The 22,977-nt window shown below is 40.2% G+C and overlaps 2 pseudogenes; one reads left to right on the plus strand and one right to left on the minus strand.

Annotated features, from left to right (window-relative positions):
- Nucleotides 1-2,224: 2,224 nt before the first annotated feature.
- LOC122749239 lies at nucleotides 2,225-4,048 on the minus strand (annotated as a pseudogene).
- A 4,327-nt stretch (nucleotides 4,049-8,375) lies between these two features.
- Nucleotides 8,376-22,840, plus strand: LOC122747220 (annotated as a pseudogene).
- Nucleotides 22,841-22,977: the final 137 nt, after the last annotated feature.

Here is a 22,977-nt window from a genome sequence, read left to right on the forward strand (position 1 = left end):
ATGAACTGATTTAAAACTTCTAAGGGAGGATGATGCCCAGAACATAATTATGCTTTATGTCCCAGTCTCAACTGTCAAAAATAAAAAGATAAAAGAAGAGTATAAATTACAGTAAATTAATATTATCTGCATTTATAATTTAGTTCAACTTCAACATGTTTATTGCACATTAGGAAATAGAAAAGTTTGGAAAACCACATTTTTACATGGCAGAATTATTTTACAATAAAATCCAAAATTTTAAAGTAAGGCACAGCAGAAAGACAATTTAAGAACTCCTGTTTCTTCTTAAAGAGATGCTGCTGGTTAGGTTGCCCTCTGCACAATACTGGTATAGGATCTTGTGGGTTTTTTTTTTTTAAGTTAACCATGATTTCATAAAACTACAATGATTTCTTAAAGTGCTTCACAACTATGAGAATGATTTCTTGTGCAGTTACAGTGAGAGCACTTTTAAGCATACAGCAACTCCTGGGCAGCCATTTCTAGGACTTTTTTTTTCATTCCTAGGACTTTTGTTATCTGTAGCCTATTGAGTAGAGAAGATTCTAAGCTTTGGGAAATGCAGGAGTTTATCATTTAGTATGATATCAAGGAGAGTGGTGGAATTTTATTTCCTAGAGATTTTTCAATTTAATTCAACAAATATTTACCGAACACCTACTGTGACCAAAATACTATGCTAGGCACCATGGGGGATACAAAGGAGCTTATAGTCTAATAGTGGAGAAAAAACATGCTCACAAATTACTGTAACAGATTACGATATGTGCAATGAGAATTCTAGTTCAAAGTAAACAGTGTTAACAACATACTGTGGATTTAGAAAAGTGAAAAATCACTCACTCTTAGTTGAAAGCGTAGGAAAGGTTTTCTGAAAGTAATATCATTTTGAAAATAAGTCAGATTTCAGGAAACAGAAATGGTTGGCAGAAGGTATTTTGGGTACAGAGAACACTATAATCAAAGATGTGGAGTTACATAAGATATTCAGAGAACCCAGAGAGATGATCAGGCTCTCTTGTTCATGCCTCCAACATTTATCAGTAATTGTGCTATAAATGGAAAGCAACAAAGTAGGCATCACCACCGCACTAATGAAAGGTGAAAACAAAACTCATTGTACGACTCACATATTTTACAGTGAGATTTCTTGAAGAAAATAATACAAGCTGGTTTTGAATGGATAGCTGTAAGGGCCCTCCTGAGTGTTTTCTGTTAAGAAGCACATTCCTCCAGGCTTGTGTAGGGGTTTGTCCTGTGCTGGCTATCCAAATGCAAAGTACCACTACCCACATGAGAGATTTCAGGACAAATCTGTGACTTTCCCTTACTTATACAGAGAAAAAAGCTCTCTTTTAAAGTAGCTTAGCAAGAAAGTCTTGCTTTTAATTTATAGCCTTTTAGGTTTAGGGGACCCTGATTGGCCAGGCCACTGGTGGCTACGATCATGGGCAGTCTTTCTGAAATCATTTTTTAAAACATTTTATTGATATATTGTGGTTTTACATTATAAATATTCACAAACTTCCTCCTATGAGGGAGAGGTTTCTTTTTTTTTCTTTTCCATTTCTTTTTTTTTTTTCTTTTCCTGTTTTCTTTTGTGGGGCAGTGAGGGTTAAGTGACTTGCCCAGGGTCACACACCTAGTAAGTGTCAAGTGTCTGAGGCCGAATTTGAACACAGGTTCTCCTGACTCCAGGGCCAGTGTTTTATCCACTGCACCACCTAGCTTCCCCCTCTGAAATCATTTTTGATCTTTCTTTGGCACACATTTAACATTCTTAAAAATCTTAGACACAGGTGGCTATAATTTGGAGGAGAGGCCTGAAGTAGGCAATTTTTCTCAGTTATCTAAGGTTAGCCTTAGAAAAGGCTATTGTTACCTTCCAGTGACAGAGTCTACAGGTAGGCTTCTCAAAAATATTAAAATGGGAGAAAAATAACTAATGAACTTTTAGCAGCAAACTAAGAATTTAAAAGTTAAGGCAGCTAGGTGGCATAGTGGATAAAGCACCAGTCCTGGATTCAGGAGGACCTGAGTTCAAATTTGGCCTCAGACACTTGACACTTACTAGCTGTGTCACCTTGGGCAAGTCACTTAACCCTCATTGCCCCGTGCAAAAATAATAATAATAATAATAATTTTAAAGTTAAATTTAAATCCATTGACTCTTTTTTTGGGTAAAATTTAAATCTTTAATTTCTTTGTTTTTGCTTCCAAAATGAATGCAGATATATTTCCATCTATCTGTATATCTGTACATGTTGGGAAGAGTGGGGAAGGGGAGTTTGTGTATCTGAAATCATGAAGGGCCCTGCCAGAAGGGAGCCACCTTGGGGCTTGGGGTGTGGTAGGAATACCCCTCCCTGATTGGCAGAGAGAGCTGTGGGAGAAGGGAGGGCAGACGTTTCTCATGCAGTCACTACCTTCCCAGGAATTTGGGATTTGAGGGGAGGGATGTGGGGAAGAATGAGGTCCACTGTGGTCCTCCCCTATCACACTTGGCAGATGTATTATTGCTATTGTCCTGGTAGAGGGAAGGGAAGCAGGAGAGGAGGGGGTTTGGATTGCTCAGCTCCTCCCAGGGGGCGGGGACAGCCCCAGTGTTAGCAGAAGTTTGGGGTCATCACCGCGGACTCTGTGGGGAGGAAGATGGGGGTCATTCTGTCCCTCCCCTCTCCTGGAAGGGGAGTGGATGTCAGAAGAGGCCATGGGCACCAGATGTAGAGAGGCAAGCCCAGGGTTGGGGAGTCTCCCCGCTTCCCAATTGAGTTCTCACTCCTCAGCAGTGGTTCTGAGCTCCCAGTGGAGTGCCCATCTTGGCCTGTCTGCCCGGTGGTACCCATCTTGGCCCATGGGGCTCATCGGGGGCCTCAGTTGCGCTGGTTTGTCAGCTCTTGTGAAATGAACTTTCGGAGACGCTCCAAGTATTGGCTATAGAGCTCGATGTCATTGTGCCCGGCACCCTCCACCCAGAGTGGCTCCACAGCTTTTGGGCAGCGCTCATATAGCGCTAGTCCATGTGAGAAGTCAATCACCTCGTCTTCGGTGCCATGGATGATCAGCACAGGCGATGTGATCTTGGAGACCTTCTCAATGTTGGGGAAGGCGTCGAAGCAATAGGTCTTCTTGGTATCAGGGAAGGCGACCCTCATGCCCAAGGTGAGGGGGAAATGCAGCACCACAGCAGCACACTCATAACGCGAGGCCAGGTCTACGGTAGGCACTGTCCCGATGCTCTGCCCATACAAGATGATGTTCTCTGGGCTGATGCCATACCTGGTCCGAAGGGCCTGCCAAGCAGCGTCGATGTCAGCATAGAGATTCTTCTCAGAGGGTTTTCCTGAGCTCACCCCGTAGCCTGAGTAGTCATAAGAGAAGATGTTGCAGTTGAAGCGGGTGCCCAGGCCAATGTAGAAGCTGCTCATCTGGCCCATTGCCATGGGAGAACAGAACTGTGAACCTGGCCCCTAGCACACAGCGGACGTACATGCAGGAAAGGCGGTTCCCTCGACTGCTCTTGGTAAAGAAGACCTCGGTCGTGTCCAGGTCGCGCTGTGTATACTGGAAGTCGGCTCGCTCTGTCAGGTGCAATTTCCAGGGTCCCAGAGCACCCCCAGAGCCCCGCCCCGGGGTGGAGCCCCCTCCGCTGGAACCTGGCTCAGGCTCGGCCACAAGGGAGTAGGTAGGCTCTGGAGGCAGGAAACCCAATTTGGCTGCGATTCGGCCGGGACAGGGTGGGCAGCAGAAGAGGCAGCAGAGCTCGCTGATGGATAGGCCGTTCATGGCGGAGAGGGAGTCACACTAATGTGAGGGAGGACCCCCAGACCCAAGGCTGCGGTGCCCAAAGCTCTGGGGTTACAATGTCTTCAAAGCAGAATTTGCTTTTTATTTTTTGTTTTCCAAAACACAAGTGGGAAAGACTGTGCTGTGCTGTACAAAGTACCTGTTAGGAGAGCTGGACGGGGAACCATTGTGGTCCGAGCCCAGTTATAAGGGGCACCCGGGCCGTTCTCCTCCAAGCTCTGGCTAGGGAAGGCCGCTCCGGGCCGCCGCCGCCGCCGCCGCCCCCGCCGCGCCCCCTGCCCCCGCGCTCCACGCCCGGCCTGGCCCCGATCCCGCTCCCGGCCCGCTCCACTCCGGGATCCAGCCGCTCTCGCCTAGTCCTCGCCGCTCCGGCGGATGTGGAGGTGAGGAGGAGCCGCCGCTCCCCCGCCCGTCCCCTCCCTCCAGCCCTCCCCCCTCCATTGACTCTTAATCTGCAAATGAAACCTTTTTTATCATAGTATAAAGAGACTGGCCAATAGAGACCCAGTCCTTCAAACATATGCCATATTGTGCCTGGTATCAGTTCACATGGAGCCTTGCTAAACTTGCTTCAGGAAGTGCTTGTTGGAGATCCTTTACCTCCCCCACTTTAGAGCATGCTCAAATATTTCCTTACTTTGTTTCCTGTCATCTTGTCCCTTGGTGATGAAAAGTCTTTTAATTGAATGTTAAGCCAGAACTGCGTATACATACAGGCAAAAGTCTCTGAAAATCAGTATTTTCCTTTTGGGGAAGTAACTTGGAACTATGCAAATAAACTGACTAAAATCTTCATAGATTTGACCTAGAGATTTCACTGCTATGTCACAAGGAGGTCACATATAAAAAAGAAAGTACCCATATACACCAAAATATTTATTAAAATACTTTTTGTATTAGAAAAAGAACAGAATCAAAGTAATTCACATTAATTTGGAATGTCTAAACAAATTGAGGCACATGAACGTAATGGAATATTATTCTGCTGTAAGAAATGACAAATAAGGGGCAGCTAGGTGGCACAGTGAATAAAGCACTGGCCCTGAATTCAGGAGCACCTGAGTTCAAATCCAGCCTCAGACACTTGACAGTTGAAGCGGGTGCCCAGGCCAATGTAAAGTTATCCTCATTGCCCCACGAAAAAAAAAAGGAAAAAAAAAGAAATGACAAATATGACTACAGAAAAGCATGGAAAGACATGAACTAATGCAGAGTAAAGTAAGCTGAATCAAGAAAACAATATACACAATAACTATAATAATATAAATGGAGGGATCAACCACAAAACAATCAAAAGTGAATATTGTATAATTACAAAGAATATCATGGCACTAAAGAAGACACCTCCCCCAACTCTTTTGAAGAATGGGAGGCCCCATGGGTGTTGAAGAGGGTGTGTAAATATTTTCAGATTTTTTTTTTGATCTGGTGATCAGTTTTGCTGATTTTTCTCTTTTTTTTCTTTTAAAAATTATTTTAAATTATTTTTATAAAATTGCTCTCTGGGATGGAGGAAACAGGAGATATGGGTGGGAATTTAGGAGATATAAAAATCAAATATATCAATAAAAACTTTATTTTTAAAAATTGACACCCTCAAATCCTCAGTGATTCTTAGAGTCCTGAAGAGAGTTGTAGCTATCCGAATTCAGGGACCCAACTTTTCAGTATTAGTGGGAGTTGAGAAAGTGAGCCCCAAATATATGTGCTATAGTAGCCCCAAACATGTGCTATAGTAGCAAAGAACTAGATGCCTATTGACTGAAGAATGGCTAAATTGTGGCATGTTGATGAAATAAAATATTACTGCACCACAAGCAATAACAACATGATAGGAACTGATCCTTACTAAACAGAACTGGGAAAGTAACTATAACAATGTAAATACAGTGGTATCTCAGTACTCATCATTAATTGGTTCCAGAAGGCATGATGAGTGGCAAAAATGACAACTTTTTAAATCAACTGTTTCATGTCCTTAGCCCCCAAATTCCCTCTCTCCATCCTGTCACCCCCTCCCACACAGAGACCCCATGTCCCCAGTCAGGATGACTCTTCATCATAGGATATACAAGGGGACCTCAAACCAGATTTAAATACAGACACCCATTTCCTTTAGGAACATAGGGATGGGGTAGGGGTGTGTATAGAGGAGAAGTTGCTGTTGTGCTGTCTGAAATAACGAGCTCCCAGCACCTGAGGATTTTTTGTCAGGGGAACGGCATGAAGTTCCCTTCCAACACACCCAACCTGCTGCTCCCTTTCTTGGAAGAGCTGAGACAAAGCTCAAAAGAGAAGCAAAGAAGCCTTCTTTTTGAAGGCCGTGGAAGCAGCAGACGGCCAGTGGTAGCAACTGCAAAGAGGAGAAGGAAGGTTTCAGAAAGTTTCCTGGGTGGTTTATAGCACCCTGATCTGTATCTGTTGGCTCTTATTTTTTCTCAGGGAAAGTGGAACCTCAACTGTAGCTAAGCTAGGCCACTTGTTTTCTGACCTTCCCCCCCCCCCCCCACCAACTCCCATGCATCCCCACAGGCAGCCAGTGGAGAAACCAGCCTATGTAGGTCGGTGTGAGGGACCCACCCAATCTGCTCCTGATGCTAGCTCACCAGCCTGGTTTTCATTTGGGCTCTGCTGGCCCTGGTTCCTCTGGGATTGGCTATCCATGAGCCTAATTGGACTCCACTTTCAATCCAATGTTTTATTACCCCTTGCACATAAAAGACACTGACACAAATCCCAGGAATCCCACACTCCTCGGGCAATAGAAGGGCCACACCATTGTATTCCAGGGATGGACAAGAGAGTTTTTAACCATGCCATTTGATGACTCAGAGAGAAGTCCTTGTCTCCAACTGCACGGAGTAAATTTGATTTTCCCATAGTGATTCAATGAACATCTAAAGTGAAAAGGGTCTGTTCAGGAGCAAATCTAAGACCAAGGGGGAAAAGAGGAGATGGTTATATTCCTGGGATTTGGTATTGTGATCATGAATTTTTCCCATTCTGGGACAGATGAAAAAAAAGCATAAGAAAGTACAAGGGAAAATATGTGGAGTTCTGCACTGAGTGTGAATTACTGTGAAAGTAACATGCTGGTCTTTGTTTCTTCTGGACAAATGGGATGTGGGGCAGCGCATTGACTCATACAGCTTTTAGCAAATGCAATGAGTGCTGAGCAAGCTTTGAGGGCTGAAGAATTTTTTTCTCATCTAAATGTGACAAAGGCTATGTAATTATATTAACCCAACAGAAGTGATGAGATAACTTACCTCCTTCCTTAATTTACAGATATATGACAACAGGGATGGAACATTTCATAAACCATTGTACTTCACTGATGTATGGATTAGTTTCACTTATTTGCTTTTTAAAATTTCTTTCCTTTTTATTCTTTGTCTTTTTTGTTTGTTTGTTTTGGCGGGCAATGGGGGTTAAGTGACTTGCCCAGGGCCACACAGCTAATGAATGCCAAATGTCTGAGGTCAGATTTAAACTCAGGTCCTCCTGAATCCAGGGCTGGTGCTTTATCCACTGTACCACCTAGCTGCCCCCTTTATTCTTTGTCAAAAAGGGTAGCTCACTGGGTAGGGGATGGCAAAGGGAAATGTTCAGAAATAAGGAATCAAATAACAATTTTAAAAGTAAATAAAGATATCTTTTGTAAAGTTATCCTCAGGTTTTAAAAAATTGCTTCTTAAGATACCCAAACAATTGAATCACTGCTAATGCCAACTATCATCACTGACCTGACAAACATTTGATGTTATAAAATTGATTCTCAAATAAAAATGCAAGTAAAAGGGCTAGGGAAGGGGCAGCTAGGTGGCGCAGTGGATAGAGCACCGGCCCTGGAGTCAGGAGTACCTGAGTTCAAATCCGGCCTCAGACACTTAACACTTACTAGCTGTGTGACCCTGGGCAAGTCACTCAACCCCAACTGCCTCACTAAAAAAAAAAAAAAAAAGGGCTAGGGAAGGAAATACACTTTTATTAAACAACTACTACAAGCCAGGCACTGTTCTAAGCAGTTTACAAATATTGTCTCATTTATTCCTCATAACAACTCTGGCAGTTATATGCCATTATTATCTTCATTTTACAGTTGAAGAAACTGAGGCAGACAGAGGTTAAGTGACTTGGCCCAGGGTCACACAGCTCTGAGGCCAGATTTGAACTCATGTCTTCCTGACTCCATGAACAGTACTGTATTCACTGTACCACCTGGCTGTTATACCATACCTATACTTGATTCACAGGCTGCTTCCACTGAGGAAGGAAATCTCCCAAAATGAAGGTTGTACTGGTGGTTTGGACATATTATAATAACAAATAAATAAATCTAATCCCACGTATGAATTTAGTCAATCACTTAACTTTACTATTGCAGGTAGGAGTGTGTGTGTGTGTGTGTGTGTGTGTGTGTGTGTGTGTGTGTGTGCATGCATGCATGCATGCTAAGTGCTAGGGACACCCAAAAAAGAAGAGAAAAAAAATATTCTTTGCCTTAGAGTAATTTACATTCTAATATCCTAATGGGGGAGAAAACACACATAAATCACTAAAACATGCAAATGCAACAACCACACAAAATTGAAGAAGATAGCCTAAGAGCTGCTGGCAGGACAAGAAAAGGGTCTGGTAAGAGGTGGATCTTGGGCCGATCCTTGAATGAAGTCAGGAATTCTGGCCAATAAAAAGACCATGCAGCACACAAAGCATAGCAAAATTCAACAAAACTCAATATCAGATAGACCAGCTGAAGCACCAGGTACATAAGAAGTAGTAATGGGAGAATATGGAGAGATTCAGGGACATGTTGAGAAGGATCAAAAATGCCAAGCTCAGAAGTTTGAACAATGGGAAGCTATTCAATTAAATTAATATTTATTAAGTGCAAAGCCTTGTGCTAAGGACTGGGGATACTATTGAAGGTTTTGAGGTGTTGAATGGTTTGACTTCCGTCCTATATTTAAGTAGGGCTTTGATCCTTTCCAAGATTATAACTGTATTACAAAAGAAGATTTAATTTTTTTCTAGCTGTACAGAATGATTTTAGATGGATGTGTAAAACTGCATATAGGTAATTAATGGGTATTTTACATTATACAGAGAGGAAGGGGAGAGGGAGAAAGAGTTAGAGATAAGATGGCCAAAAAGGTACACTGTTTTGATGAATTCCAAAGAAGGAAAAAAATAAAGACTGGTATGAAAACAGGACTTCAGAGGACATGCCCAGTGGTACAGCAGTACTGGCTACTTGTGGTTATTCATTTCTTTAAATCAAGTTTTGACAGTGTTTATGTTTGTGCGAGTGTGTGTTTGGATGTGTGTAACTTTAGTATGAGTCTCAAGCACATCATTCTCTGCTACAGAATTTACTATAAATTCAGAAAATACTAACTAGTATCGTATATTATTAATATTTAAAGACATACCAAATCTTTTTTTTAAAAAAAGGGCTGATTCTTGTTCTTTATACAAAAGAAGAAACAACTACTAAAATAAGAGATATCAAACCTTATCAAACAAAAATTGGAATTGGATTATTAATGAAGCACTCAGTGCCTAATAAAGCCCTTTACAAAGAGCAAAAAACTCCCACTGTCCCCAGTGAGCTTCTCTTTTATGTTACAGAAGGAGAAATCAAGGCAGAGGAGTTTTAAAAACAACAACAAATATTCAGCTAAAGCTCTGTGTGATGCCTTCTTTTTAGTTATGTTCCTAGTCCATAGCTCCCCTTTGTAGAGGTGGGAGTGGTATACAAAGCCAGTCAGCATTGATGAGGTCTGTTTTAGGAGTTCATTAACTAAACCAGAGAATGATAAATTAGCCCAGTGGTTTGCCATGAAGGATATCTGCCTTTAGTCACATAGTACATCTGTCCACAAATCCTAATTGCATGTGACAGACACAGCACCCACTTCTCAATACTTAGAATTTAAATTACATTTTTATTCCTGTAGCGTATCTGGCTTTACCTTTTTAGAAGAGAAACAAAAGCAGTGATGCATTTTTAATCTATAAATGCACTTTCTCACCATATAAATGGGCAAAACCGAACTGTTCCACCTTAGCTAACTAGATCCATGCAGGGAAGGGGTCAGCCTACTCCAGCAACATAACACTCTACTAATAAGGCTGATCTGCTAAGCAACAGATGCACAGAAAGTGGTAGACAAAGGTCATGATGCTAATTCTGTCCCTATCCTATCAACAAGAGCCTGTTGCTTATTTCCACAACTCAATAAACCCTGCTCTTAAAATGCTATGGGTAGAGATTCTTTGCTGCTTCTCCTCCTTTCTGTTGCTTTGTCTGAAAATGTTAGCGAAATTTTGTAAACAAAACTCCCCTGACTGAAAGCAATGTGTTTCTCTTGTGACAGAGATTCTCATGGTGGGAAGGACTCCTGTTAAATTCTGAAGGGTCACATGACCCCATTGCCACTCTATGTCACCCACCTACCAGATGTCCCATGCCTTACATCTTAGCACCACTTGAAACTTCTTCCCCCAATTGCAAACTTCACTTTCATCTGTCCTTCCCTGCTCTCTCCCCTATCTCAAATCTCTTCTTACCTATTGGAACCTTCTCTGCTACCTATAAACACACCCATGTTTCTCCTATCCTTAAAAAAACCCTCACTTGGGCAGCTAGATGGCGCAGTGGTTAAAGCGCTGGCCCTGGATTCAGGAGTACCTGAGTTCAAATCCAGCCTCAGACACTTAACACTTACTAGCTGTGTGGCCCTGGGCAAGTCACTTAACCCCCATTGCCCCGCAAAAAAACCAAAAACCAAAAAACAAAAAACAAAAAAAACCCCTCACTTGGGGCAACTAGGTGGAGCAGTGGATAAAGCACCGGCCCTGGATTCAGGAGGACCTGAGTTCAAATCCAACCTCAGACACTTGACACTTACTAGCTGTGTGACCCTGGGCAAGTCATTTAACCCTCACTACCCAGCCCCCCCCCCCAAAAAAAAAGCAATAGAGTCGTTCAAATCTGCACTAACAGGTAAAAAACCCTCACTTGATCTGACCACCCCTGTTGACTTTCTCACAATGTCTCTCTTCCCCTTCTTGGTAATATTCTTTAAGGAAGCCAATTTCGCTACATGTAGCTATCTACACTCATTCCATAGATTTATAAACCCTCGACAATGGAGATTATGACCACATCATTCAACTGAAACTTCCCTCTACAAAGTTACCAATGATTTTGGTGGGCGGGGTGGGGGGGGGCAATGAGGGCTAAGTGACTTGCCCAGGGTCACACAACTATCCAATGATTTCTTAATTGCCAAATATAATATTTTCCCAGTCCTCAGTCTTCTTAACTTCTCTCCAACCTTTGACACCACTGATCACCATCTCTTCCTGAATTCCCCCTCCTCTTTATGTTTTCATGAACCTGTTTCCTCCTACTTCTCCTATCTGTCTGACCACTCCTCAATGTTCTTTGTTGGATGTTTATCCATGTCACCCCCTACCCATAGGTGTCCCTTAAGGCTATGTCCTCCCTTATATCTCACTTGGTCAGCTAGTGAGTCAACCAGCATTAATAAAGCGTTTACGGGGCAGCTAGATGGAGCAGTAGATAGAGCACTGGCCCTGGAGTCAGGAGTACCTGAGTTCAAATCTGGCCTCAGACACTTAATACTTACTAGCTGTGTGACCCTAGGCAAGTTACTTAACCCCAATTGCCTCACTTTAAAAAAAAAAAAGTGTTTACTATGTGCCAGGCACTCTACTGAGTGCTGGGAATTTTTTTAAAAGGCAAAAAACATCGTCTTTTCACTCAAGAAACTCACCTGCTAATGAGGGAGACATGAAAAGATTGCAAATACAAGATATATATGTTGTAAATGAAATATAAAAACAGAGGGAAGACACTGGAATTTTGGGAGGAGGAGCAGACATGAAGATGGAGAAATGCCTCTTGTAGAGGTGAGATTTAAAACTGATTTTTGAAGGAAGCCAAGGAAACCAGGAGGCAGAATTGAGGAAGGAGAGCATTTCAGGCATAGGAGTAAAGCAAAGGAAGATTGAAAAGGTAGAAAGTACTTTAAAATCTAAACAAAGGTTATAACTGATCATGGAGGTAATAGGGAGCCACTTCAGGTTATTGAAGGGGGTGAGCGAAGGGTGACATGTTCTGACTTGAACTTTGCAAAGGAGGGGTGGGGAGTGGATTTGAACCAGGGAGACCAACTGAAAAGTTATTTCAATAGTCCAGATATGAGGTGGTCAAAGTCTATACCCAGGTAGTGACTGTGAGTAGAGAGAAGGGGACTTAAATGAGAAATGTTTTGAAGGTAAAAACAAGGCTTGCCATCATATTAGATATGATGGGTGAGTGGGATTGAAGAGAATGACATCAGGGTTGTGAGCCTACATGACTGGTACCTTGGACAGTAATAGAAAAGTTCAGAACAGGCAAGAATTTGGGGGAATACATAAGTATTTCTGTTTTGCACATGTTGAGTTTGAGACGTCTATGGGATATTCAATTCATGATGTACAAGTGGCAGTTAGTGGGAATGGTTTAGGGCTAAATATAAAGATCTAAAGAATCAACAGCATAGAGATGATAGTTGAACCCACTGGAGCTGAAGGGACCACAAAACTCATTTGTGGCAGTGTCTAGCTCATATATACATACATATGCATACATACACACACACACACACACACACACACACACGCACACACTGGACAGAGTATACTATAAACATTTTTAGTTGTTACTACTGGCAAATATATAGAAGAAAAACAGAACAATGATCCAGGAAAATAGAGGGATCATAGATCTAAAGCTGAAAGGGATCACAGAGATCATCAAGTCCAACCCCCCCTTTATAGATAAGGAAACTGAGGCCCAGAAAAGCTTTTGCTTGGCCAGGGTCATGGAGCAAATAAATGTCTAGGGCAGGATTTTAATTCAGGTCTTCCTGCCTTAAAGACCAATTCTTACACACCAGGCTTGCCTTCTTCCTTAGTTGTTTATTTGGTTTTTTTTTTGTTTTGTTTCATTTTGGGTTTTGGCTTTACTTCATTTATCATTTGCATGATAATTTTTTGCAGTTTTATATCTAGTCATCTTTTTTATTGTAGTAAGTTATGGAAATGCTTGTTTTATTCCACAAATTAAAAAAAAAATTTAATGACATAAAATGGAAAGATACCAAAGTTTCATAGAAGTCTCATGACCATATATCACAAATACATTCTTTGAGAAAGTAGTCAGGATATACTGAACACCAAATAACATTAATAATATCTCAAAAATATGAGTCATTATACTAAAAGACAGGAAAAGACTACTGATATGGAAGTTGTTCTGGAATCACTATTCTGTGTACATATCACCAGCTTAATTTACATGATAATTTAAAATTTGGAAATTAAAATGTGCTTTGTTTCTCCCAAGTTCTACAAAACTTTTGTGGATTTTTGGAGAGGGGGATTGGCAATGGAAAGGCAGTGCAGGAGTGACAGAACCTTGGAATGGGTTTTGGAGGCATAGGATTCCTATCAGGAGTCATACAAAAATTAAAAAAAAAAAATTTGTAATATAAATCAGATGGTCAATTGGGACTATATATTTTGAATCAACACCAGCAGCTAATAGTCAAAAGAATAGAATTAATATTATTCTGGGGGCATTCTAGATGGCTTTTGTTAGCTTCTTGGCTAGGTATGATGACTTATACCCCATCAGTTATGCTTTGAAAGATGTCAGCCAAGCCTTTGACACTGTATAGAAATCTTTGAAGCACATAAGGCTTAAAAATTCTTAACCTGGAGACTCACTGAGGACACCTATCACTTTGCTGGATTAGCTAGCACCACTGTAGCCTTTGCTAAGATTAAGTCCTTTCCAATTATTGAATAATCAGGACTCTTCTCCTAACTCTCAAGTTCTCACCGATGGATCCTGAACCTAAGGCAGCAAGAAGGATCACAAAGGGGGGCGGCTAGGTGGCGCAGTGGATAAAGCACCGGCCCTGGATTCAGGAGTACCTGAGTTCAAATCCAGCCTCAGACACTTGACACTTACTAGCTCTGTGACCCTGGGCAAGTCACTTAACCCCCATTGCCCCGCAAAAAAAAAAAAAAAAAGGATCACAAAATATGTGTTACTTGTTTCTAAATTATCCACATACTGTACATGTCTCACACTCCTTACAGAATGATATATCTATGTGAGAGAAGAAAAATCATGAGGAATAGTTAGAATACACTTGTTTTTATTTCCTAAAAGCTAGTTTAAAATTCCCTCAAAGGAATAAATGAGTTTCTTCTTAGTGTTCCCAAAATGGCATAAAAGAGGAAAAGAAAAAATGGAAATAAATTAAAATTAAATTAATTACCCCCCCTTTCTTTGAGTAGAAAACATAAGTAAATTCTCAAAGAACCAACACCCAGGATACCTCATTACTAGACATACTGAGGCAAATGAATTGGACTTCAGAGAAGAGCAACAACAGGAAGTGTCAGAGAAGAGATTAAAGATGTTAAATAAGTTACTTGGACATGGGACAGCAAATAGTTTAATCACTAATGGATAAGAGATGAAAGAATTACATAGTAAATTATAGTCAGTAATAGTGATCTAGATAAAATTTCAAAACTAGTTCCGTGTGCTCTTAGATTGAGATTTGGGTAGTGTGTCTCGATTATCATCGCATATTTAAATGAAGTCAAAGGAAAAGAAGGCAAAGCTCTATTCTCCATGGTGTGTATGGTGTAGGGGGAAAAGCTGGAGGCAGAGCAACTAGGTTCAAATTCCACCTCACACTTAATACTTGTGTGACTTTGAGAAAGTCGAACTCTTCCTGGACTTAATTTTCCTCATCTGTAAAATGAGGCAGTTGATCTCTAAGGTCCCTTCTAGCACTAAATCTAGGATCCTATGTAGAAATTGAATTGCGGACCCTTGTGACTATAGATAGATAATATTAAGAACAGGACAATGAAGAAATTTCTTCTAGGCTTCCACTTAGAAGTTTCACAAATTCCCTTTTTATGAGATCCTGCCTTTAAGGGCTTAGGTGTCACCTCCTGCATAAAGTCTTCAAGATCCACAGATGAATAAGATTAAATCTCCTCAGATCTCTCCTAGTATTTTCTTCATATTTCTTCTTTGCAATGATAATTTATAGTTTATAATATAGACATTTGTATCTTTTATTTCCTACATTAAATTATAAACTTCCCTAGGTGAAAATAACAAAATATTGTTCATTAAATTAGTAGTTATTTGACTTATAAACTGTTTGGTTAAATAATGTAGTTTTTATTTAAATGCACATGTTTGTGACAGTAGGTATTTTGTGTCTTTCAATTATAACCAGCAGGGGGAATTTATAAGCATGGCAGGGACAGGTTACACAACAAAAACTCAAAGCTTCTGTTAAACAGAAACTCAAATATATTAGGAAGAACAGTACAAGAATGGAATGGGGATGTTCTCTAGGCTTCCTGGAGCTTTTTCTGGATCTAGATCAAATTTCCCTTCCAGACTAAGGCACTGACAAGAGGAGGAGAGGCAGGATAGGAAGATACACTACTCAGAGATATTGTGGTATAGTGAAAAGAGTAAGGAGTTTCCTGGTCTGTAAAATCAGGTTGGACTAGATGGCTTCTGAGGTCCCCTCTGGCTGTACATCTATGGTCCTGTGATCCAAATTGTCTGGCTCAGAAAATCCAATCTAATGCCACATTCATAGCCATCGTCAAAAGGAATGAAAGAGATCAAAGATTTGGGCACAGAATCTTAATGCTTCTACACCATGAATATTTTGAGAAACAGTTTAGTAGGCACTAGAACTGACAAACACTAAATGGTATCACATAAAACAACATTGGTTATGTTTTAACAGAAAGGAAAGTACATGTTATTGAGGTGGGAGTCATCCCTGAAGCAGCTGCCTACAGAGGAAACCAACTTCTTAGAGTCAAGATCAAGCTCAATAGAAAGCTAGAAGAAACAAGAAAAAGGAGAAGGAAGAGTATCATATCGAATCAACTCTATGTTGACCTAGTTAAACAAGTAGTTGGTGGTGGGTTGTAGAAATGAAGCAGACATCAATTATAGTAATTTTATATAGAATTTTTAACAAATATAAATCAACTGTCATAACAAAGAGACCAAAAAAGCTGCCAAAAGAATCTCCGTTAACAAGGCAATCTTATTTTTAAGTGAAAAGAAATGGTGAGGGGGCAACTAGGTTGGGGGGTAGCTAGGTGGTGCAGTGGATAAATCACTGGCCCTGGATTCAGGAGGACCTGAGTTTAAATCCAGCCTCAGACATTTGACACTTAATAGCTGTGTGACCCTGGGCTAGTCACTTAACCCTCATTGCCTCCACAAAGCAAAAAAAAAAAAAAAGAAAGAAAGAAAGAAAGAAATAGAAAATTTGACTTGAGGCTCAATTAAGCCAAATCATCTGCAGAGGACTTGAGAATGAAAATGTGAAGAAAGTCAATAAACAGAAGAAAAATAGAAAATATTTGCAAAGATTTTTGTAATAAATTATTTATTTTTTTTTTGGTGAGGCAATTGGGGTTACATGATTTGTTCAGGGTCACACAGCTAAACAAATTGTTTTCAACATCAAGGACAGAAAAGTTACAACATTTGCACAGTCCTAGATATTAGGGCCCTAATTCCCAAAAGATAATTTCATTAGATATCTTATGGAGGATACTTACTAAAGACTTGAAAAAAATCTGCAACCCTATTAATAGTCAGAAAAGGTAACTGAATGTCCTGAAGTCAGGGCATTTTTTTTCCCTCTGGGACTTCACCTGGACTTTTAGTGCCCTATCTTCTCTAAGATTTATTTCTGGGGAATCTCAAACAAAAGTATTTCATCATGGTGGTTGGGATTTTCCTTGATTTTCTCAGAGAGGGGGCATGCTTTTGAGACAAGCTCAGGAACTGAAAGGTGTGAGGAGGACTTGTTGGGTCCTCAATATGTTAAATGGGTCAGATTATGTGCTTTCTGTAAGGAACTCCTGTAGCCCAGGGGCTCTTCTTGTCACTGGTCTCTAGCCTCTCCCCCTGCTGGACTCCCTCCTTCTTGGTACTGGGTTCCAAGGTAACTCCATTTCTGGGTTCCCAACACAGGCTTCAGAAGCTGCTTCGGCTGAATTTTTAAAAATATAGTTTATTTTTCCTTCAATTACATGTTAATTTTTTTTTAATATTTGGAGTTTTCTTTTATGTTTTCAGTTCCAAATTCTATCCTTCCCTCTCTTTCCCCCTCCCTGAGATGGTAAACAATCAGATATAGATTAGAAATGTGTAATCATGTAAAACATTTCGATATTAGTCATTTTGTACAAGAAAATTCGAATTAAAAAAAAGAATGAAAGAAAGTGAAAAATAGCATGCTTCAGTCTGTAGTTTTCATTAGTTCTTTCTCTTTCATCATTAGTCCTTTGGGATGAACTAGCCCCCATCTTCCCAGAATCCCCCACATAGTAGGTACTTAATAAATGCTGGTTAACTTTCAAGTTCAGTTTAAGTCAACAGGGTGAAATGATAAACAAGGAAGCTAGTACAACCTTTGGCTGAATTAAGAGAAGCTCATTGGCCAGAAGTAGAACAGTTTACTATATTCTGAACCTGTCAAATCATACATGGAGTATCATGTTCAGTTCTGGGCAATACAATTTAAGGAAATCCATTAGCTGGAACCTGTCTGGTGAAGGTAACCAAGATGAAGAAGGGCCTTGAGTCTAAATCATAAGAGGGACCAGTTAAAGGAAATGGGGTTATTTAATACAGAGAAGAAAACAGTTAAGGGGAAGATAACAGCAGCCTTCAAGTCCTTATATCCCCTAAATCACTGGTATGGTAGAAGATGCACTAGTTATCTTCTGAACACTGGGTAGAAGCTGCAAAGAGGCAAATTTAGGATTGATATAGGGGAAAATTTTATAAATAATAGGGCAATGACAAAATAAAATGTAGTTAATTGATACTTTTTCCCCCATATCCAATCCCTCCTCCACCTTCCATACTCAGCTTCTATAAGGTTAGCTAGATGCTACAGAGCAAATTCTCAGATATAGATTGGACTAGATGACTTCTGAGGTTCTGTAATAATGATATTGTAGCTAGGGGACAGCTAGGTGGCGCAGTGGATAAAGCACCAGCCCTAAATTCAGGAGTACCTGAGTTCAAATCCAGCCTCAGACACTTGACACTTACTAGCTGTGTGACTCTGGACAAGTTACTTAACCCTCATTGCCCCACAATAATAATAATAATAATAATAATGATAATAATTAGGTCAGGAGAACCTGAGTTCAAATCCGGCCTCCGACACTTAACACTTACTAGCTGTGTGACCCTGGGCAAGTCACTTAACCCCAATTGCCTCACTAAAACAAACAAACAGACAAAAAAGGACCTGAGGATTCATTCACCTATATAAATTCCAAAGTAGTTGGCACAAAAAGAATTTCCAACACATGCTTTATTTCTAAGTTGAGTTTTTATTTTATTTTTCTTGGCTGGGTCTCCCTATCTTGCCCAGAGTAGAAGTATAGCAACCACGAATGGACCATTTTTTTTCTTTTTCTTTTTTTGTGAGACAATTGGGATTAAGTGACTTGCCTAGGGTCACACAGCTAGTAAGTGTAAAGTGTCTGAGGTCACATTTGAACTCAGGTCCTCCTGAATCCAGGGCCAGTGCTCTATCCACTGTGCCACCTAGCTGCCCCAAATGGATCATTTTCTAATACTAATCAGCACCAGAGTTTTGAACTTTTCAGATTTGTCAACCTGGACCAGTTTTCCCCTTCTTCACTATCCTGGCAGCCCCTGCGCTCAATCAAGGCTCACCATATTGATGCCAGATTTAATGTAGATAACTTGATTGGCTTTTGCCCTACTTCAGCTTAAGACTCAAAAGCTCAATGAATCCAGCAGCCCCAGACTTCTGACATGTTGGCCTAAATTGAGTTTTTAAGAAGGCCCTTATAATAAAATTATCATACTTCTTCATGCTGTGTACATATAATTATTCTTGGGGGAGGATAAGAGAAGACATGGAGAAGGAAAGGGATCCCATTCCAGTCCAAATATTGCTGGCTTTATACGCAAGTAACACTTTTTTCCAAGAAAAAAAAAAGTCAATTTATTAGAGCAGCCAAACTACTAAAAGTCTTGTTCCTAGAATGAAGGTGACCATGTATCCTTGAATAATAAATAGAACCAGAACGTGAGCTCTACTATATCCTACATATGCTGGAATGGCTTTGACTTTGTCATACAACAAATGTAGCCAAAGGACCAGACTAGCTAATTGCAGAGGGTACCCGTTAGTATCCACCAAATGATAAAGGGTTTTTTTGTTTGTTTGTTTGTTTTTTTATTGATTCATTCATTGGAGAAAAGTTTTGTAATCCTCCAAGCAGATGTGGAAGGACTGTGATGTCTATAGGTGGAAGATGCACCCAGACAGGTGAAATTATAGCTCCAATAAAGCAGATTTTGGATGTGGAGTCTTTATTTATTTTATTTTTCCCTTTCAGTCCTGTTTTATGTATTTAGAAACATTCTGAGAAAAGGCATATAGGTCTCACCAAACTGCCAACTTTTAAAATATTCAATAAAGCATATTAACTTAAGCAAAACATCTCCAGATCAATTCTTGCAAAAAAAAAAGTGACAATAAAGCAAATACTTTAAAAACTTGTTTAAAGTAGATTGTTCCTAAAGATTATTATTATTTAATTTAGAACTTGGAAATTTTATTTCATAAAGTTTTAGTGGTGAGGCTCCCAAGTTACTCCCCTAAAACTAGAAGGCAGAGAAGTACAACACTGGATTTGGAATCCCTGGCACTCCTTGACCTCTTGGTAAACTTAGGAAAGTCACTAAACCGGTTTCCATAACACTTTTAAAATGAGGTTGCAAGTAGGGTGCAGCCAAGATGGAGAAGGAAAGGCAGTGACTTGCCTGAGCTCTCCCCAAGGCCCCTCCAAATACCTTCAAATAATTAAGTAAGACAATTCCTGGAGCAGTAGAACCCACAAAAAGACAGGGTGAAGTAATTTTCACCCAAAGACAACTTGGAAGGTTGGCAGGAAAGGTCTGTTGTACCCGGGTGAGAGTGGAGCACAACCCAACATAGGCCAAGCTAGTGCAGATCCAGCCCCAACCCCAGCAAACCAGAAGCAGGTCCCTGGAGGCTCTGAATCAGCAGCGGCAGCAGCTGCTTCTGGAACTCAACCCACAAACGGTAAGGGGGTCAAACAATTGGCCATAAAGAGATCGCAGGGATCTCTTTGCTGGCACCGAGACAGGACTCTGTTGTTTTAGCCCATACTTGAATCCAGGTCACAGTCTTGGGTGGTGGTCTCAGGTGGGGGAGGAGCACAAGGACACAAGAGCTTACAGCCACAGTGCAGCAGGACTCTGTTCATAGCTCTAGGGCAGAAAAGAAGGCCTGTGGTTGCTTGCAGACCAAAGCACAGGCCAGCAAAATAGTAAACATACCTCTCCTTAAATCATACCACCTTGGAAGGACTAAAAACTTACAAATTCCTAGAAATATCTCTGAAAACAGCTGCACCAACTCCCTGAAGCTTGGGACAGTGAGCCATCCAGCCTGGAAGCAGTACCCCACTTTAACAAAGAGTTAAAAGTCAAGAAATAGGCTGGGGAATGAGCAAACAGAAAAAAAAGCTGAATCTAGAAAGTATCTATGGTGACAAGGAAGATCAAAATACACCCTCAGAGGAAGATAACAAAGTTAAAGCTCCTACATCCAAACCTTCCAAGAAAAATATGAACTGGTCTCAGGCTATAGAAGCACTCAAAAAGGACTTTGAAAATAAAGGGAAAAAAAAAAAAAGAAAAGAGAGGTAGAGGGAAAAATGGAAAGAGAAATGAGAGGGATGCAAGAAATGCATGGGAAAAAAAGTCAACAGCTTGGTAAAGGAGACACAAAAAATTACTGAAGAAAATAACAATGTAAAAAACAAACTAGGCCAAATGGTAAGAGGTAGAAAAAGCTCTCTGAAGAAAATAACTTCTGAAAAATAGGATTGAGCAAATGGAAGCTAATGCTTTTGAGAAATCAAGAAATAAAGCAAAACCAAAAGAATGAAAAAAAAATAGACAGTAATGTGAGATATATCGTTGGAAAAACAACTGACTTGGAAAATAGATCCAGGAGAGATAATTTGAAAATCACTGGACTACTTGAAAGCCATGATCAAAAAAAGAGCCTGGACATCATCTTCCAAGAAATTGTCAGGGAAAACTGCCCTGATATTTTAGAACCAGAAGGCAAAATAGAAATTGAAAGAATCTACTGATCACCTCCTGAAAGAGATCCTAAGAAGAAAACTCCCAGGAATATTGTAGCCAAATTGCAGAGCTCCTAGGTTGAGAAAATATTGCAAGCAGCCAGAAAGAAACAATTCAGGTATTGTGGAGCCACAGTCAGGATAACACAAGATTTAGTAGCTTCTACATGAAAGGATCGGTGAGGGCAAAGGAACTAGGATTACAACCAAGAATCACCTACTCAGCAAAGGTGAGTATAATTCTTCAGGGGGAAAAAATGGGAATTCTATGAAAGAGAGGACTTCCAGGCATTCTTGATGAAAAGACCTGAGCTGAATAGAAAATTTGACTTTCAAATACAAGACTCTAGAGAAGCATAAAAAGGTAAACAGGAAAAAGAAATAATAAGGGATATTAAAAGGTTAAACTGTTTACATTCCTACATGGGAAGATGATACTTGATTAGTTTCTCATTCTTAGGGCAGGTGGATAGAGTATATTTAGACAGAGGGCACAGGTGTGAGTTGAATGTAAAGGGATGCTATCTTTAAAAAATAAATAAAATTAAAGGGTGAGAGGAATATACTAGAAGAAAAGGAAAGAGAAAGGGGCAAGGTATCTAACATAAAAGAAGCAAGAAAAACTTATATAGTGGAGGGGAAGATGAGAGAGGTGCTGGGGAGTGAACGAACCTTATTCTCATCAGAATTGGCTCACAGAGGGAATAACATACACATCCAATCAGGTATAGTAATCTATCTTCCCCTGCATGAAATTAGGAGGGGAAGGAGACAAGGAGGGGAAGTGACAGAAGGGAAGGCAGATTGGGGGAAGGGGCAGTCAGAAGCAAAACTTTTGAGGGACAGGGTGAGATAGAGAATAGAGTAAATTACATGGGGAGGGAGTGGGATGGAGGGAAATTCAATTAGTAATAGTAACTGTAAAAAATTCTGAAGCAAGTTTGTCTGATAAAGGCCTCATTTCTCAAACACATAGAGAAGTGAGTAAAAGTTGTTAAAATGAGAGCCATTCCCCAACTGATAAATGATCAAAAGATATGAAGTTTTCAGATGAAATAATCAAAACTATCCATAGCCATATGAAGAAAAATGTTCTAACTTACTACTGATTAGAAAGATGTAAGTCAGAACAATTCATACCTATTGGATTGGATAATAGCACAGCAGAGGAAAATGACAAATGCTATAGGAGATATGGGGGAAATAAGACTGATGCATTATTGGAGTTGTAAACTGATTCAAACATTCTGTAGAGCAATTTGGAACTATGGCCAAAGGGCTATGAAACATGCATACTCTTTGACCTAGTAATACCATTACTAGGTCAGTATCCAAAAAGACAAAATTAAAAGAATTATATGGTGCAAAGAACTTGAAAATGAGATGACCATCAATTGGGGAATGGCTGAACAAATTGTGGGATGAGATAAGATTTTGATGAAAAACCGAAGGGTTGTGTCAGCCACCGCAAGAGGCTAAACCCGAGGTCACTAATCAGCTTCTAGATCTTCAGTGGAAAATGGGTATGGAAGTGAGCTCAGACAGTTGCAGACCTCTTAAGTCTCCTTAACTTGCAGTGACATTAAAAGTGGCAGATCAATCAGGTCAGATTATGAACAAGTCCTTTAAAATGACAATTCCACAATTTCAGTATTTCTTCTAGCAGTTCAAAGAAATGGCTGTTATTGAAACTGTGTAAGGGCTGCTTACTTTGTTGCCAAATCTTTGTAAGATAATGTGTCATTTGATGTAAATACAATTGCATAATGATTAAATGCTATTGTGAAATGAAAAACATGATGAAAAACCTCAGAAAAACTGGACTTACATGAGCTG

This window comes from Dromiciops gliroides, chromosome 3, assembly GCF_019393635.1.
Source record: "Dromiciops gliroides isolate mDroGli1 chromosome 3, mDroGli1.pri, whole genome shotgun sequence".
NCBI lineage: Eukaryota > Metazoa > Chordata > Mammalia > Microbiotheria > Microbiotheriidae > Dromiciops > Dromiciops gliroides.